The sequence below is a fragment of the Clupea harengus genome, chromosome 26, assembly GCF_900700415.2.
Source record: "Clupea harengus chromosome 26, Ch_v2.0.2, whole genome shotgun sequence".
NCBI classification, from domain to species: domain Eukaryota; kingdom Metazoa; phylum Chordata; class Actinopteri; order Clupeiformes; family Clupeidae; genus Clupea; species Clupea harengus.
This window is the reverse complement of record NC_045177.1, coordinates 8,279,216-8,291,751: the sequence shown is the minus strand read 5'-3', so window position 1 is coordinate 8,291,751 and position 12,536 is coordinate 8,279,216. Positions and strand designations below refer to the sequence as shown.

The following is a 12,536-nucleotide window of genomic DNA, read 5'->3' as shown; positions in this document are numbered from 1 at the left end:
TAGACATATATACAGAAAGGCTGTTAATGGGTCCACCTCCTGTATCAGCAAATTTTGCAGAGACGCAGGAGGGGCCAGGCCCGGAGTAACCCCATAGTGCCCAGAACCTCCAAGTGTTGCAAACTAATCCCTCGAGCATCAAGTCTGACAGGAGGCGGATCAAATGACCTGCAGCTAGCATGACCTCACTCTGGAAGCAGTTCGATGACGATGTCGACCAAATTCTGGAGGCAATGGCGAAAAGAGAGGCCGACAGGAAGCTACAAGCTATGACAACAATCATTGTCAGCATCGCAGCTGAACGGTTTGGCGAGTAGGAGAAGAAAAGCTCCGGAACATCTTACTCAAAGAATCAAAGAGCTGTAAGGATCCACAACATCAGGCAGGAGATGAAAGCACTGAAATCCCAGTACAAGGCGGCAGGACAAGAGACACGCACTGGCCTGGCCCAGCTAATGTGCATCCTTCGGAAAAACGTCAGAGTTCTCCGCCGGGCTGAGTGGCATCGGAGGTGGCGGCGCGAGAGGGCACGTAAACGTGCTGCTTTCTTTGCTAACCCCTTCAAGTTCACTAAGGATTTGCTGGGGCAGAAGCGCAGTGGCAAACTAGCCTCCTCGCAGGAGTTGGGAGAGTGTAACAACCTCATAGAACCCCCTGAACCAGAAGTGCAGTTCGACATGTCGGAGCTGCAGCTAAAGGAAGTCAGGGAGGTTGACCGCAAAGCAAGGGCAAGCCCTGCTCCAGGACCGAGTGGCACTTCATACAAAGTGTACAAGAACTGTCCCAAACTCCTGCTGCGTCTGTGGAAAATCCTGCGAGTCTTCTGGAGAAGGGGGAGGATCCCTGAACAATGGAGAGTGGCTGAAGGGGTATGGATCCCGAAGGAGGAAAACTCCACTCAGCTAGATCAGTTCTGCATCATCTCCCTGCTGTGTGTTGAGGCAAAGGTTTTCTTCAGCGCTATTTCCAAACGGCTGTGTACCTACCTGGCAAAGAACACCTACATCGATACATCTGTCCAGAAAGGCGCCATTTCAGGATGTCTGGAGCATACCGGTGTGGTGACACAGCTCATTCAGGAGGCCAGAGAGAACAAGGGCAACCTGTCGGTATTGTGGCTTGACCTGGCAAATGCATTCGGTTCCATTCCACACAAGTTGGTTCAGCTCACTTTGACGAAACATCATGTACCCAGCAGGTGTAGAGACCTCATCGCTGATTATTACAGCAATTTCAGGATGAGGGTCTCTTCAGGAGCAATAACATCCAGTTGGCACAAGGTGGAGATCGGTATCATCACAGGGTGTACTATCTCTGCGACATTGTTCTCCCTAGCCATGAACATGCTCACTAAGTCTGCTGAGCCAGAGGGCCCCGCACGAATTCCGGACAACGGCAACCACCCATCGGGGCATTCATGGATGACCTCACAGTCATGACAGAATCAGTCTCAGGCTGCCGGTGGATTCTGAAGGGACTTGAAAAGCTGGTGGAGTGGGCCCGGATGCGTTTCAAACCCACCAAATCCAGATTAATGGTGCTGAGGAAAGGGAAGGTGGACGACAAGTTCCGGTTTAACATCACAGGCACAGCCATTCCAACTATCACAGAGAAGCCAGTCAAGAGCTTGGGCAAGGTTTTTGGCTGCTCTCTGAGAGACACAACATCTATCCAGTCGACCTGCACTGAGTTGGATGGCTGGCTGAAATCCGTGGACAAGTCAGGCCTACCTGGGAAGTTTAAAGCCTGGGTCTACCAACATGGCATTCTTCCCAGGATCCTGTGGCCCCTCCTTGTCTACACGGTCTCTATCTCAACAGTTGACGCCTTAGAGAGGAGGGTCAGTAACCACCTCCGGAGATGGCTTGGATTACCTAGGAGCCTGAGCAGCATTGCACTCTACGGGAACACCAACAAACTGCAACTGCCCTTCAAATCCTTGGAGGTGGAATTCAAGGTAACTAGAGCCAGAGAAGTGGTTCAGTACAGGGACTCAAGTGATCCGAAGGTGGCTAAAGCAGGGATCCAAGTGAGGACTGGCAGGAAATGGAGGACAGAGGAAGCGGTTCAAGAGGCAGATGCAAGGCTGCGTCACAGGAGCCTGGTGGGAGTGGTCACACAAGGTCGAGCAGGGCTAGGATCCTTTCCAACTCCCCTGTTACGTCCAGTCCAGTTTATTGAGTTAAGTTTGTTGATTTAGATCGTTTATTCTTGTGTTCCGTGTTGTGATTGTTTACTCACCTCTCCTCTCGTTTCAGACTCCTCACTCCCTGCCTCATGTGTGCTCCATCTTGTTGATTGTCTGCCCCTCCCTGATTGTGTTCACCTGTTCCTCATCACCTAGTGTATTTAGTCTGTGTTTTCCTGTGTCTCGTTGCCAGTTCGTCTTTGTTTCCCCCGTGTCTCAAGAGTTCCAGCGTTTTCCATGTTTTCCAAAGTTCTAGCGATAACGACCCTTGCTTGTATAATCGACTCCGTGTTTGCCTTCTCCTTGCCGGTACCTTTGCCTCCACCACATTTCACCTGGATAACGAACCTGGACTGTTTATTCGACTACGTGATTGCCTCCTCCTTGTCGGTACCTCTGCCTCTTCAAACTACTACCCGTGTGACGACCCTGGACTGGATAAACGACGATCCCCGCTGCCCATCCCTGATTGGATTTGTTTGTTTATATTTGGACTGCCTTACCGTGTACCGAACCCGTTCAGTAAAGCTTGTTATTCTCCACCTCTGTCTCCGAGTCGAGCATTTGAATCCTCCGTTTCCACGTACATTACAGTACGAACTGGCCAGAAAGATGGATTCAGCCGACTCTGATGCCGTGCACACTGCCTTGCAGGCGCAGAGTAGAAGACTTCATCAGACTGAGGAACAGTATAACGCGCTTCGTCTCAAGATGCGAGTGATGTCGGATAGCCAGGTGAATTTTCACAGTCAGGTTGGTCTGCTGACTAAGGGGTTCCAACAGCTCATGGATGGCCTGGACACCGTCATCGCTCCGAGTGCCGTTCTGGAGCCTGCTCCAGCTGCAGCTGCAGCTTCAGTTTTATCACACACTGCTCCGTCTGCTCTTCCTCCACGTCTCTCTCTCCCGTCCCGAGAGATTTTCGGGGGATTCTGGAGATTGTCGGCCCTTTTTAGTGCAATGTGGTCTTCAATTTGAGTTTAATGCACCTATTTTCCAGACTGAACACGCTAAGGTGGCGTACATTATGTCATATCTCTCTGGCAGGGCAGAGAGATGGGCGACTGCCGAGTGGGCAAGAAACTCGCACGTCTGCTCCTCGGTTCAGCTGTTTACGGAGACGTTGGGCAAGATATTCAACACCACTAGACCAGGTCGAGAGGCAGCGAGAGAACTGATGGGACTTCGTCAGGGCAATCGGAGTGTCTCAGACTATGCCATTACGTTTCGCACATTGGCAACCGATAGTGGTTGGAATGAGGAGTCTTTGTTTGACGCGATCCTGTATGGGTTAGCGGAGCCTATAAGGGATCAGTTAGTCAATCGTGATTTACCAGAAAATGTTGATTCTCTCATTGAACTGACAGTCAAGATTGATAAGAATCTCCAAGATCGTGGGAAACCCGGGCCTGATTATTCTGCACCTTTCCAGAGGGGACAGCGGGCTACCACTCAGCAGTCCTGGCGAGCCCCTGCTCGGTTCTCATCGGCGGCCGTCGCACCAGCGCCATCTGCAGATACGGAGGAGCCAATGCAGCTAGGACGAACCAAACTCAGTCCAGAGGAGCGTCAACGTCGAGTTCGGGAGGGAAGATGCATCTATTGTGGGCAAATGGGTCATTTCCTCTCAGGCTGTTCAGTGAGGGACCAGGCAACTGCAAGATCTACACTGGTAAGCCACACCACTGTTTCTGCTGTTCGACCTCTCATGCAAGCAAGGTTTATCACACCATCTCAGACTGTTATTTATCCTTTCTTGGTTGACTCCAGAGCTGATGAGAGTTTTATGGAATGGAGGTTAGCTAAGAAATTACATTTAAGATTAATTCCTCTTCCCAAGCCATTAGAGGCTCACGCTCTAGATGGACGTTTACTGTGCAAAATAACACACCAGACTGATCTGATTCAGATGACTATCTCCAAAGAACATACTGAATCTCTGAGTTTTCACCTGTTCAACTCTCCATCACACCCTATCATTCTGGGCTTTCCATGGCTCTCTAGACACAACCCACACATAAACTGGACCACAGGGGAAGTAACAAGTTGGGACAGGAGCTGTTCTGTCACCTGCATTCGCGCCGTTTCCATCTCCAAGGTGTCCCAAGCCTCTGATGGTTTATCTCCTAGTTGTCCTGAACTTCCTGTGTCTCGTTCTGCTGTGTCCGCTTTTCGCACAGCTTCGGTGGACTCTGATTTCCCAGATCTCTCCGGAGTGCCTCCATGCTACCTAGACCTCAAGGAGGTCTTCAACAAGACTCGGGCTACCTCGCTTCCGCCTCATCGACCTTATGACTGTGCCATTGATCTGCTACCAGGTAGTTCACCCCCTAGGGGGCGCCTCTATTCTTTGTCTTCCCCAGAAGTAAAGACCATGACGGATTATATTGACTCTTCCCTGGCGGCGGGCCTTATTCGGCCATCCTCCTCTCCTGCCGGAGCTGGGTTCTTCTTCGTGGATAAGAGAAACAAGACACTTCGCCCCTGCATTGACTACAGAGGTTTGAATGACATCACGGTGAAGAATCTGTATCCCCTCCCGCTCATCTCTTCAGCCTTTGAACTATTGAAAAACGCAAAAATTTTCACAAAATTGGATTTAAGAAATGCCTACCATTTGGTGAGAATAAGAGAGGGGGATGAATGGAAAACTGCTTTCAACACCCCTAGTGGTCACTACGAGTACCTCGTGATGCCTTTTGGCCTGTCAAATGCCCCAGCCGTATTTCAGACTCTGGTGAATGATGTTCTCCGAGACATGCTGAACCAGTTTGTTTTCGTTTACCTGGACGACATCCTGATCTTCTCCCCTGATGAGGAGACTCACGTCGAGCATGTCCGGCGCGTTCTAAAGCATCTTCTGTCCAACCACCTTTTTGCTAAGGCTGAAAAATGTGAATTTCATGTCTCCTCCGTCACATTCCTGGGATTTATTGTCTCGGAGGATAACATCCAGATGGACCCTACAAAGGTCAGTGCTGTCACAGGGTGGCCGACATTGTCAACCCGCAAGCAGCTTCAGCAATTCCTGGGCTTCGCCAACTTCTACAGGCGATTCATTAGGAATTTCAGTTCAGTCGCCGCTCCGCTACATGCCCTAACCTCCTCCAAAGCCCGGTTTCTGTGGTCCCTCCTGTAAGATAAATTCAGTTTAGGTATGAATTTATTAACATTTTATTTCTATTAGCAATGTATGCCCAGTTAACCAGTATAACTGCAGTTGGAAAACAGGTTTCAGACAGAGGGGCCTAAGATAACATTCAAAGCACATGCTTTCAAGTTTAGAATGACCAGTGACATAAATTCCAAGGTCATAGGGCAGCCTGGGCAGGAGACAGATGAGATAGGGAAACTATCTGTAAGAAGGGAGTTGGAGACTCACAGAAACTTAATTGTCAGGCCAGAAATTACGACTGAAACATGCAAGTCACAGAGAGGCGTATACGTGTGGGGCCCAGGAAGCATCATCAGTGAAGACTGGACTTATATACCATTGTTATCACATGTAAAAATCAGAACGCGTTCTCCAGCCGGGGGTGACAGAGCTAATTGTGAGCTCTGCATCTCCGGCTGAATCTTGTCCAATCTTGAAACCAGTAAACTCAGCTGTATCAAACCAATTGCTACATGTGGCGGTCCGATTACTCTGATTCCTCTGCAAACGAGCACGCAGTTCATTTTAACTTAACACTCCCGGCTGATCAAGCATTCAAGAGGTTGAAGGAGATTTTTACCTCGGCTCCTGTCCTCACCCTTCCGGACCCTCATCAACAGTTTGTGGTGGAGGTCGATGCCTCAGATTTAGGGATCGGGGGGATCCTCTCTCAAAGGTCTCAGGCGGACAACAAGCTCCATCCCTGCGCCTTCCTCTCTCAAAAACTCTCTCCTGCCGAGAGGAACTATGACGTGGGCAATAGGGAGTTGCTTGCTGTTAAGGTGGCTTTGGAGGAGTGGCGCCACTGGCTGGAGGGAGCAGAACACCCTTTCCTGGTGTGGACGGATCACAAGAACCTGGAATATATCCGCTCTGCCAAAAGGCTTAACTCCAGGCAGGCCAGGTGGGCCTTGTTTTTCAATAGGTTCAACTTTACCTTGTCTTACCGCCCCGGCTCCAAGAATGTGAAACCGGACGCACTTTCCCGTCTGTTTGACCCTAGTTCTGCCCCGAGGTCCCTCTCCAACATTCTGCCTCCATCCTGTGTGGTAGGGGCAATAACTTGGGGAATCGAGAAGAAGGTCAGACAAGCTAATGTGAATTGTCAGGTGCCGGATGGGTGCCCCCCTAACCGATTGTTTGTCCCTGCCCTCCTTCGTTCCCAGGTAATCCATTGGGCCCACACCTCCCGGGTTTCCTGCCACCCCGGAGTACGACGAACTCTTTTTTTATAAGACAACGCTTCTGGTGGTTGTCCATGGAAAGAGAGGTTGGGGAATATGTGGCTGCCTGCCCGGTGTGTGCTCGGAACAAGAACTCGCGACGCCCACCCTCTGGTCTTCTACAGCCGCTCCCTGTGCCCCATCGTCCCTGGTCTGATATCTCCCTAGACTTTGTCACTGGTCTGCCTCCCTCTGAAGGTAACACCACTATTTTAACAGTTGTCGATCGATTCTCCAAGATGGTTCATTTCATTCCTATGCCTAAGCTGCCCTCTGCCAAAGGAACTACGTTTTCCGGATCCATGGTTTTCCTAAAGATGTGGTTTCAGACCGGGGACCCCAGTTTATCCCTCCTTGGTGCAACAGTCAGTCTTTCCTCCGGATACCATCCCCAGTCCAACGGTCAGTCGGAGCGGCTGAATCAAGAACTGGAGACCGGCCTACGGTGTCTTGTGTCTCAAAATCCAGCTTCCTGGAGCAAGCATCTGATGTGGGTGGAGTATGCACACAACACGTTACCAAGTTCTGCTACCGGTCTTTCCCCGTTCCAGTGTGCATACGGTTACCAGCCACCACTGTTTCCCGATCTAGAGAAGGAAGTCAACGTTCCATCTGCCCAGAAGTTCATTCGTCAGTGCCGTCGGGTCTGGAGTGGGGTTCGTGAAGTCCTCCTAAGGAGTTCAGTCCGTACAAAGAAGATGGCGGACCGACGACGGACTCCTGCACCCACATACCAACCTGGCAATAGGGTTTGGCTGTCCACCCGGGACATTCCCCTACGGGTAGAGTCCCGCAAGTTGGCCCCCCGATTCATTGGCCCGTTCCCCGTCTCTAGGATCATCAACCCCGCTGCGGTACGACTCAAGCTTCCCAGGTCTATGAGGGTGCATCCCATCTTCCACGTGTCCCGAATCAAGCCTGCTTTAGAGAGCCCGTTGGTCCCACCCACCAAGCCTCCTCCTCCTCCCAGGATCATCGATGGAGGTCCAGTATACACGGTCAAACGCCTTTTGGCAGTTCGCCGCCGCGGTCGCGGTCACCAATACCTGGTGGACTGGGAGGGGTACGGTCCTGAGGAGAGGGCATGGGTGTCAACGAAGAACATTGTTGACCCTACCCTCATTCAGGAATTTAACCGCCGTCATCCTGACCAGCCTGGGACGTCCGGTGCCGTCCCTAGAGAGGGGGGTACTGTTACGTCCAGTCCAGTTTATTGAGTTAAGTTTGTTGATTTAGATCGTTTATTCTTGTGTTCCGTGTTGTGATTGTTTACTCACCTCTCCTCTCGTTTCAGACTCCTCACTCCCTGCCTCATGTGTGCTCCATCTTGTTGATTGTCTGCCCCTCCCTGATTGTGTTCACCTGTTCCTCATCACCTAGTGTATTTAGTCTGTGTTTTCCTGTGTCTCGTTGCCAGTTCGTCTTTGTTTCCCCCGTGTCTCAAGAGTTCCAGCGTTTTCCATGTTTTCCAAAGTTCTAGCGATAACGCCCCTTGCTTGTATAATCGACTCCGTGTTTGCCTTCTCCTTGCCGGTACCGTTGCCTCCACCACCTTTCACCTGGATAACGAACCTGGACTGTTTATTCGACTACGTGATTGCCTCCTCCTTGTCGGTACCTCTGCCTCTTCAAACTACTACCCGTGTGACGACCCTGGACTGGATAAACGACGATCCCCGCTGCCCATCCCTGATTGGATTTGTTTGTTTATATTTGGACTGCCTTACCGTGTACCGAACCCGTTCAGTAAAGCTTGTTATTCTCCACCTCTGTCTCCGAGTCGAGCATTTGAATCCTCCGTTTCCACGTACATTACATCCCCAAATGAACACCAGGGGGAAGGAAGGGCAACGTCTTGTTCAGGAGGTGAGAGCAGTAGTGGAGGAGACGAGAACCTGCAAGGCAGTGGGAATGAAGCAACAGGGAGCTTGGACGAGATGAGAGAATGCGGTTGAAAGGAAAGTGACCATTAAATTCCTCATCCAGGCAGTGTATGACGTGTTTCCAAGCCCTGCACACATGGGGCATAGCAGAGACACCAGTATGCCCACTGTGTTCCAAGCGAGGAACCCTGGAACACATCCTCAGTTGCTGTACAAGGGCACTTGAAGATGGTCGGTACAGGTGGAGGCATGACCAAGTCCTCAAGACCATTGCTGAAGCCATCAGCGCAGGGCTGGTGTGGGCAAAGCAGTTCCGACCCTCCAAGAAAACCATCGCCTTTGTCAGAGCTGGGGGCAAGCCAACTAATGCAAGAAGAACATATGCAGGCATCCTGACGTCTGCAAGAGACTGGCAGTTGTTGGTGGACCTTGAACATCAGCTGAAGTTCCCCAGCCATATTGCAGTCACCACCCTGCGACCAGACATTGTCCTTATGTCTGAGTCCACCAAGCAAGCAGTGCTGCTGGAGCTGACTGTCCCGTGGGAAGATCGCTTGGAAGAAGCCTTTGAGAGGAAGCTCTCCAAGTACGCAGGACTGGTCAGTGACTGTCAGCAGGCTGGTTGGAGAACAAGGTGTTTCCCTGTGGAGGTTGGATGCAGAGGATTTGCTGCCTGTTCCTTGGCCAGAGCCTTCAGTAGTTTAGGCATCGAGGGACAGAGAAAGAGGAGAGCCATCCGCAGTACCACCCAGGGCCGGCGATTGCTATAGGCGAACTAGGCGACTGCCTAGGGCAACAAATGGGTTGGGGGCGCCCTCTAGCGTCGCCCTTGGACCTACTTCCCATTAATCATAGTTAGAATAACAAGCAAATAAAAACATGTTTATTAATCATGATCATCCGAGGGCGCCCCTTCAGCCCTACGTTTACTTCAACCTGATTTTTAGATTGAATTGATGGTTATTGTCGATAGGGGGGGCGGTTGCGTTAAGTTACGTTACGTTAGTTATGTGAGGGCTCCTGCACATTGCCAGGGTGGGGTGAGCCGTGAGCGTGTCAGCTACGTGACATTCGCAAAAATGAAGCGGTCAATACCATCTGGAGCACAGGGACGAAAACGAAGAAAGGAAGAAGAGGAAAAGAAAGCCAAGTATAGAGGTAAGTCTTCTCATCTCAGCCATTAAGGTGTCAAACGAAATACATGTAGTATTGTGCATCACCTAATATTGGACGTTTCATTGCCGTCACTTAGGCTAGCTATAGCTAGCTAGCGACTGTTACTTTGCTAATTTGCTACGTAGGCTATTACTAGCAAACGTAACTTCACTGATAACCTACATGGATGTAAATGTCAAAAGACCAGTATCTGGATAACGTATGCTAGTTATGAAAAGTACAGTTGCTGTCTACATTAATTATAAATGGCATAAGTTCTGTTTAGTGACTGTTCACAACTAGCAGGTGCACACACAGTAACCATTTTGGGGATAGTGGTGGTGTTCACCCTTCTGTACAGTTCCTCCCCAGGAATATACTAAACATTTTGTTTATTTTTGTTTTAAATTGGCCAGATGCACTCAGGCAATTTTTGCAGAGGCCGCTGTAGAAAGGACGCCTGATTCGCCTCCCTCTGAACTTTGTAAGTAGCCCACACAACTAGTACTACTGTTGCTGTTTTTGTTATTGTTATTATTATTAGCAATTATTACTTTAATAATCACATCACATTAATACTACTAATTGTAATCAGTAGCCTAGTATTATTTAGCCTTGTGGCAGTAATCGTAATATATCTACTACAAGTTACATGGTCAGATAAAATGTATTTGTACAATGCAACTATGTGGTAGGATGATAGAAATGACCAAATGAAACTGTGTAACGAACAGCATGGATGAACTCTGTGTTTAAATACAGCTGCAGGAGAAGGGACATCCAGTAGTACTCAAGGGGCCAGTAACACACAGGCCAGGAACACACAGCCTGCATCAGGTGAGTCTATTTAATAGTATTTATTCAAGCCACATCCATACTTTAAAGTACAATAGAAACATGTTAGCATGTATTAAATACAATAGTTTGTTTTCTTAAAGAAGTTCAACCACATTCATGATCATTTCACTTATTATATTAAACACTGCTTGTCTGGCTATACAATATGCTTGAATACAGGTGAAGGTGAAGGGACATCCAGGACCACATCAAGCACTCTGGGCACCAGTGAAACTACACTGCCGCCTGCAGACACCTCACCCTCCACAATTCCTGCTATCCAGGGAGAACCTATAGATCCTGCTGACTGGCCAGCTGTGATCCGGTAAGGACAGAGTTAGTTTGCAGAGGACCATACCAGACCAGTCCAGACTTTACATTTCCAAAAAGAGATGATGGGAGAAGCTGCCACCACAACCACTTCTACAGGAAATTAGTAAATGGGAAGAAAATCAAGAGAAGCTGGCTTGTATATTCAAGGAAAAACAATACTCTGTATTGCTTCTGCTGCAAGCTCTTTTCACAGAAAAATGACCACCTCATTAGGAGTGGCCTAAATGACTGGAAGAATTGTAGTGAGGTATTTGAGATATTTTGTAGAGGTATGTACCGTATCCATAAAAGCACTTTTGTTTGTAGAGGGTATAGTTAGGGTATAGAGGGTCATAATTTGCTTAAATGTCCTTACAGGTGCTTAAGAGTGTTTTGCACAGTTTATGGAGTTAACTTAATCCTAACTTTGAGTGTGTAATAAATTATTTAAACTAATAAAAAAGAAAATGTTCTGAAACTATTCTGGTGTTTGTTGTCCATGCAACATTTATTGTTGAACTGCAATGTAGAATAGTATAATTATAAGTGGGTGAAAAAACTGCTATGCAAAGTTAAGTGGTGTTAAGTATTGTGTGTGGGGGGGGGCGCAAAACTCAATCTCGCCTAGGGCAACCAAAGGGCTAGAGCCGGCCCTGGTACCACCGATGCGGTAGAGAGAGCCTCAAGATGGCTGTGGCTCAAAAGAGGGGAGCCATGGAGTCATGGTAGTTAGCTAGCCGTCTGGACACAAGCTGGGGTCTGATCAGCCCCGGCTGGGTCACCTGGAGGAGGGCGTATGATGTTGAAAGACCCGAAACGTCCAATGATTCCAGGAACATCACTGAAGATGTGTCCAGATTAGGCATCAGTAGATTATGTACACAGCAAAGGAATGCAATTGATTTGTGACCGACAAACTCTGTCACTATGACAGACACAGGACTAAACAACACCATTCCCTAACCCCAATATATGCACCCTTACACCCCTTTCGTACCAAGGCTCTACCAAGGTCCACCATAGTTAGGTTCAGGTGAAAGGTTTTGCAACACATCTTATTTAGTGGTTATATGATACATCACCTTAGGAACTTACTAGTTGGTGTACATTCAAGCGTTAATATGGACATCTAACAGCACTAACAATCAGCCAAAGCATATTAGGCATATTACTGTACTGCTTCGGCTGATTCCAGCTGAACAGTGATGCCATTCTAGACGTGCCTACATAGATCTTTCTGGTGTTAATGGTCACAATGCCTTCTCTACCGAGCCACAAGAAGCTGAAAGAATGCTGGAGAGTGCTCCCATGTCTGCCATACACACAAGCGCACAAAGACTGCATTAAACATTGTAAATTATTGTAATGATTGTTTCTCATTAATCCCATTTCATGTCAAATATAGCCTAAAAGAGTGATGGTGATTGTAAGGTAGTATAGTGTATTTGATAAAGATAAAATTAGGGAGAACAAAAAAGAGGAAGAAAGAAAAATAGATTGATAGAGTGAGTGAGTGAAAGAGAGAGAGAGAAAGACAAAGAAATTGAGAGAGAGAGAAAGACAAAGAAATTGAGATTGAACGTTAGATGTTAAAACAGAGAACAAGAGAAAGAAAGAGAGTGTGATTAATAGTAGTAATAGTGATAGTGTGATAATGATACCGTGATTGAAAGAGAGAGTGAATTAAAATAAATAACAGAAAATAATGGGGAAGTTACATATTAAAGCAGCAATAAGGAGGTCTGTTCCAAAACTAGCAAGCTAACTACCTAAAAGGCATGCAC

The 12,536-nt window shown here is 48.3% G+C and overlaps 1 protein-coding gene and 1 pseudogene across 1 annotated transcript in view; one reads left to right on the top strand and one right to left on the bottom strand.

Annotated features, from left to right (window-relative positions):
- LOC105895766 (integrin alpha-L-like) overlaps positions 1–12,536 on the bottom strand; it is a 33,991-nt gene that overhangs the window by 20,206 nt on the left and 1,249 nt on the right. The window lies entirely within an intron of this gene.
- On the top strand, positions 159–11,615 carry LOC116219878 (annotated as a pseudogene).